This window comes from Nomascus leucogenys, unplaced genomic scaffold (genome assembly GCF_006542625.1).
Source record: "Nomascus leucogenys isolate Asia unplaced genomic scaffold, Asia_NLE_v1 001920F_20018_qpd_obj, whole genome shotgun sequence".
Taxonomy (NCBI): Eukaryota; Metazoa; Chordata; class Mammalia; order Primates; family Hylobatidae; genus Nomascus; species Nomascus leucogenys.
This window is the reverse complement of record NW_022097144.1, coordinates 6244-13020: the sequence shown is the minus strand read 5'-3', so window position 1 is coordinate 13020 and position 6777 is coordinate 6244. Positions and strand designations below refer to the sequence as shown.

General features: G+C 44.7%; 1 pseudogene; it reads right to left on the bottom strand.

The window, feature by feature from the left end:
- Window positions 1-1458: 1458 nt before the first annotated feature.
- LOC115834172 lies at window positions 1459-2118 on the bottom strand (annotated as a pseudogene).
- Between the last annotated feature and the right edge of the window lie 4659 nt (window positions 2119-6777).

The window sequence follows — 6777 nt, the reverse complement described above, 5'->3', positions numbered from 1 at the left end:
ATAAAGTCATTTTAGACAACAACTTGGTGTGTAATTTTAATTTCATTCTTGCAAAAGTCAGAAAATAGTTCAGTGGATGACAAATTAAAATTCAATTTTCATTCATTCAAATTTCATTCATTCAAATCAATTCCAGTCTCCTGCTCAGGACACAGCCTTCTGGATAGACTACCATAAGGAAATAGTTTCTGGAGGCTTCACCTATTGAAATCAAGCAGCAAGCATAAAAGCTAAGACATTGCAGCTCCAGGCTTCAGTATGAAAACACATGTCTCTTGGAAGAGGTTTTCTCTCTGAAAGTAGCGTCCTGTCCCCAGGACGCTTTGGACCCACGCAACTTTTTTTCTTTCAGGTAGAAAGAAACAGAAAAATGTGTCTATATGCCCCCAGAAGCACAAATATTTAGTCAAAGTAATTATGAAAGAAGCTGCTGCCTTCATCTAGACGAGATCAATGAAACAGTTGGAGAAAGACGTTAAAATTGTAGGTCAATTCAGCCTAGACTAAAACACAGAAGGTGCAGGGCACAGGCAGTCCTGTCATAGAAACAGTGGATTCAGTCCTTTGTCCTTTAAGAACAGGCCTTTCTATCTAGACTGGGGCCCAGAAGAAGACAATTATTTTGTACTAGATGTTGAAGTGGCCCTTGGATTTTCATCTGTGAACAGCCTCCTTCCAATGCTTGGGCTGCAGCGGGGCGTCTGATTCCCCATCTCACACACACCGAGGGCTGCTTCTACCACCTCCCTGAATAAGGCCCTGGTTATTCCAGTCATGGCCATGGCCATAACCATGACATGTTCTAGAATGCTGACCTGCCAGTGACGGACTGCATTAGAAACTTCTAATAAGTGTCTCTCTTTCCTACCCACAAACAGACCCACACTGGCTGTTCTGCCTCCTGTAATGTGAAGTGACTTGTGGATAGAGAGTCTGTTCACTTTTTAGAAAGTAGAGTTGGATGTATTTTCATAGCAAACTAGCAGGAACAGCCCAGGAGACAGGAACATTGAAACCATGTGGCTGCATATAGAAAATTTCAAAGTGTGGGTCTCATCTACTGTTTGATCAAGAGCGAAAAATATCATCGAGTTTCCATCAAGAAGAAATGTATTTGCTTGTAAATAGTCTAATGAGGCATTCTCCAAACAAAAGAGCAAATGTATTGACAATTGATGTAGAGTTGAAGTGCTGAAACTTGCTCACTGAGACATTTCCACTCAACACTAATGCATTAGACCCTCAATGCAGAATAAAAGTTTACGAATAAAAGCAAATAGAAACACAGTCACTACCTGTGATTTCTGCTTATGTTTCCACTCCCAATCATATTCTTAGCTACTTTTGGACCCCATGGGGGAAAAGAAACCAGAACGGAATAAAACTTCTAACATCAGAACTACCAGTAACTGAAAGAAGAGAAAACAAAAACAAAAAACAAAACAGAAGCGAAGCCCTCTAGAGTGCAAGGTATCCCAGGAGAGTGAGCTCTTAAGTACCCGCTCCACGGAGGCGGCAGGCCAGCTGCATGTCTCTGGGCGTAAATGTCACGTGCCTGGCATGGATGGCACACAGGTTGGTGTCTTCAAAGAGGCGCACCAGGTAGGCCTCGCTGGGCTCCTGCAGGGCGCTAGTGGCTGCGCTCTGGAAGCGCAGGTCCGGGCTGATGGCCTGGGCGATCTCGCGCACCAGGTACTGGACGTGCAGCTTGCGCAGGAGCAGCTGAGTGGACTTCTGGTACTTTCTGATTTTGCAAAGCGTCAGGGTGCCAGGCCTGTAGCCGTGGGGCTTCTTGATCCCTCCTGTAGGCGGCGCCCTCTTGCCGGCAGCTTTGGTGGCCAGGGGCTTTCTGGGGGCCTCCCAGGTGGTGGCTTTGTGAGTGTTCTGCTTGATGTCTGCTGTGGTGCAGGGCGGCCTCTCCCCTGTCCTTGGGCTGAGCCTGACCAGCTGCAGGCGGCTCTGGCGTCAGGGAGCGAGGGCGGTGGGTTTGTGGACAGGATTCAGAGAGCCTGTGACTTGAGATCCGTGCAGAAGACGCATCCTCACGCTTAGCCCCTTTCAATCCAGCCCTAGACTTACCTGCTCACAGGTCTGCGGGTCAGAGGTCAGGATGCTCATTCACCCTGTGGGGTCCTGGGCTTCCGAGGTCTACACACCCGCAGTGGGAATCTTCCTGCAGCTAGTCTTGCTCTGTGGTCTCAACAAGTTTAGAGTCTTATAATTTGCTGTGATGATTGCATTAGAGCCACCTGGCTAGCTTCCATTGCACTCATTGCTTCACGAGATTTTTAACCTAATGAGAATGAGCTGTCCCCATCCCACCCTACAAAGTAGCTGGTCAGGGCTGAGTGCTGTCCTGGGGGTAAGGGGATGACATGCCCAGGTGTCAGCTCAAAGGATCTCTGCATCATCCTGAGGTGGGAGGCAGGGCAAGAGCACCAATGAGGTTCTCCCTCCCCCCCCCCCCCACAGTGAAAGCTTATCAAGTCTATGGGTTGTGCCACACCCAAGGGTGGTGTTACCTTCCATTGTATTTACGGGTTCACAGATTTGTAACCTAATCAAGGTATGAAAAACTAAGTTCATGGGTTCCTCCAACACTCAAAAGAGGGGAAGATATCTGGAGTATGCATTATGGGATGGATCATAGGTGGTGGTTCATACGGTTTTGCTGTCACCACCCAAAATTCATCTTGAATTGTAATCCCTGTAGTCCCCATACTCCCCATGTCAAGGGAGACACCAGGTGGAGGTAACTGAATCATGGGGGCAGTTTCCCAGTTTCCCCCATGCTGTTCTTGGGATAGTGAGTGGGTTCTCACAAGATCTAATGGTTTTATAAGGGACTCTTCCCTCTCACTCTTGGCACTTCTCTCTCCTGCCGCCTTGTGAAGAAGGACGTTTGCTTCCCCTCCTGCCATGATTGTAAGTTTCCTGAGCCTCCCCAGCCATTCAGAACAGTGAGTCAATTAAACCTCTTTTCTTTATAAATTATCCAGTCTCAGATATTTCTTTATAAGCAGTGTGACAACAGGCTAATACTGTGGTCATCCAGAATTCTGCCTGCAACAGAGATTCTGACAGTTCATATTTTATGATAATAATGGAAATATTTATAAAAAAAATGTTTTAATAAAGTTGTATCTTAGGCAGTTGATGAGGCATGAAGTTGTTTTATCAGGTGCTCTGATGGTACATAGCACCAGGAAAGAGAATGTGAAAAATCTAAGTAGCCACTCCTCTAGCTGACATTTCTCTCTGGCAGGGATGTTCCTGGGGCATTATTCTCTGCTAAGAAACACATATTGGAAACTGCAGAGAGGCTTATGGGAAAGCGGAAGCTTTTCTGATAAAATGATCCTGTGTGAATATCACTGATGCTCTTCTTGGCTCCTCCTCAGTCTTGGACCTGGATGTGATGGCTGGGTTGAGCCATCTTTCCATTGCCCAGGATGGAAATGACAGAGAAGCCATTCCTGACCTTATTGAGCCATTTATGTGAGTTAACAGGTGATACCTCCAGATGGGTTCATGAGAACAAAATTCCTGTTTCAATCCATCTTACACTTTTCTGACACTTGTAGCAGAAAACAACACTCATCCATATAATGCATGCCCTTCACAGACAAGCAATTTTGTGAGATCCATAGTAACAAAATAAGTAACACCATTACAATTTGTATGTATATTATGTCTTTTAATAATAATTATTTGATTGAAAAGAATGTATTATTAAAAATAAATCCCATGGCATTAGCTCCAAGTTTTTATAAATAAATATATAGAAAGATAACTGAATATGTCTACAGAGAGGGTGAGTATAGATAAATTGTTAGAAATAAGAGTAACAATATATATAATAGTGTAATGAGTGATAATGATTTGAGTGTTAGGCATAAGTTGAAGAGTATTAAATTGTGTAGTCTAGAGGACTGAAATGTTGGCTGGGTGTGCATCCCAATGTCATTTTATTACTGTGTGCTGAGCCATATTAGGACTTTCTGTGTTGCACCTGAGGGTGTTATATGGTATGCATGACAGTCTCAATTCTTTCTGAGATTTTCATGCTGGTATGGACCCATCATCATACCTGTGGCCCTAAGCCTATATATGAGTCAACATCTTTACAGTTGGCGGGGTCCAGATAAGAGAATCATCACCTTTCTCCATGCTGGGTTTATAACGAAGTACCCATTCCAACTGTGGCCAGATGTTTACATATGAGAGTCGCAATTCCAACCATAAACTGCATTCATGTGTGAAAGTCAGGACCTCACCAGTGGGTTCTGTTTATATGTGAGGGTGAAAATCAAATGGTCAGGGGGGTGCAGGGGGTGCATACGAGAAACAAATTTCACCTGTGTGCTGGGCCCTGTGATGAGACTCTGTCCCACCTGAGGGCTTTATGTAATATGTGAGAGAGTGGATGATCTGAACGAGGAGACCAAGGGTTTTTTTTCATTTCCCTAAGTGTAGGTAGGAGAAGCAGGATCTCTCCTATTGGCTGGTTTGACATATGAAAGTCATCATTGCACCTGTGAGTTGTGCTCCAAGATACATGTCACAATTACACCTGCATATAGGAAGAGAGCAGGAGAGTAAAATCAGTTGGACGCTGGGCCAGGGATATGTCATCTCCCTGAGAACAGGAACCAGGCAACAGAGTCACATTACCTGAATGCTCAGGCATGGGTATGTTGCAATCCACTCCTTAAGTTAGGACCCAGGCAGCAGAGTCACATCACCTGGGTGCTGGCTTCAGTGATATACCAGAATCCCATCTGTGAGCTGGACACAGGAAACAGAGCTAAAATACTCGGGAGCTGGGCAGAGATGTATGTCACAATCCCACCTGTAGAAAGTGACAGGGATGAGATGAACAACTCCACACATGTCCAGATTCCATGTATGAGAATTTGTATGTTGGGCCTAAGTACACCAGTCCCAATCTCAACAGTGAACTGGATTCATAAATGAATCTTCTCTGGCTGACCGTGTCCCATTAGGAGAGTTACAGTCTCGCAGATGTAATGAATTTTGGTTTGAGAGTCACCCACCTACCTGTGGACAAGATCAATATATGAGAGTCAATTTTCTTTCTTTCTTTCTTTCTTTCTTTCTTTTTTCTTTCTTTCTTTCTTTCTTTCTTTCTTCTTTCTTCTTCTTTCTTTCTTTCTTCTTTCTTCTTTCTTTCTTTCTTTTCTTTCTTTCTTTCTCTTTCTATTCTTTCTCTTTCTTTCTCTTCTTTCTTTCTTTCTTTCTATCTTTCTTTCTCTGTTTCTTTCTTTTCTTTCTTTCTTTCTTTCTTTCTTTCTTTCTTTCTTTCTTTCTTCTTTGCTTTCTTTTTTTTTTCCTCCCTTGAGACAGAGTCTCACTCTATCACCAGGCTGGAGTGCAGTGGGACAATCTCGGCTCTCTGCAACCTCTGCCTCCTGGGTTCAAGCGACTTTCCTGCCTCAGTTTCCTGAGTAGCTGGGATTACAGGTACATGCCACCATGCCCAGCTAATTTTTGCATTTTTAGTAGAGATGGAGTGGCCAGGGGCAGTGTCCCATGCCAGTAATCCCAGAACTTTGGGAGGTCGAAGTGGGTGGATCACTCGAGATCAGGAGTTTGACACCAGTCTAATCAATATGGTGAAACCCCGTCTCTGCCAAAAATATAAAAATTAGCTGGGCATGGTGGCATGAGCCTGTAGTCCCAGCTACTCAGGAAGCTGAGACAAAAAAATTGTTTGAAACTGGGAGGCAGAGGTTGCAGTAAGCCTAGATGGTTCCACTGCACTCCAGTCTGGGTGACAGAGCAAGACTCTGTCTCAAAATAATAATAATAAATAAATAGTAGAGAGACGGGGTTTGCCATGTTGGCCAGGATGGTCTTGATCTCCTGACCTCGTGATCTGCCTGCCTCGGCCTCCCAAAGTGCTGTGATTACAGGTGTGAGCCACCGCGTCCGGCCGGTTGTGCTCATTTTTGAGGATGATAGCTCTTATTGTTACCAGAGTGTGCATGAGTGTTACAATTTCACCTGTTTGCTGGGCCCTGTTAGGACACTATGTACCTCCTGTGGGCCTTGTACAGTGTGCATTAAACATCATCCACTCTGAGGTCTTCATGCTGACATGAACCTATGATATTACCTGTGGCCATAAGCCCAGGTATGAGAGTCAGCATCTCTCCAGCTGGCTGGATCCAGACAAGAGGATCTTTATTTGGCTGTTACCTGGGTTCAGAAATAAGTCACTATCCCAACTGTGACTGGATGTTCACATATGATAGTTACAATTCCAACTGTGGACTGCATTCAGGTATGAGATTTAGACCTCCCTAATCAACTCTGTTCCTGTGTAAGAATGACAATTCTGATGATTGGTGGGTGTGCATACAGAGAACACAATCTCACCTGTGTTCTGGGCCCTGTGATGACACTGTACCAACTGAGTGCTTTACATGGTATGCAAGAGTGCTTATTTCCTCTGACCTTCATAGTAAAAGAAGACTCATAATTTTGCACGTTTTGTTATGCCTGGCTATGAGACAAAGTATCTCTCCTATTGGTTGGTTTAAGGTATGAATGTCATGTGACAATCTCACACTTGGGTAGTCAGCAAGCAGGAGGGTCTCATCACCTGGGTTTGTGTCAGGGATATGTCACAGTCTCCCCTGAGGACAGGGACAAGGCAAGAGAGTCACATCCCTAGGTGTTCTGCCAGGGATATGTTCTTGCTCCCTCTTGAAAACACGACACATGCGACAGAGTCACCTCACCTGAGTTCTG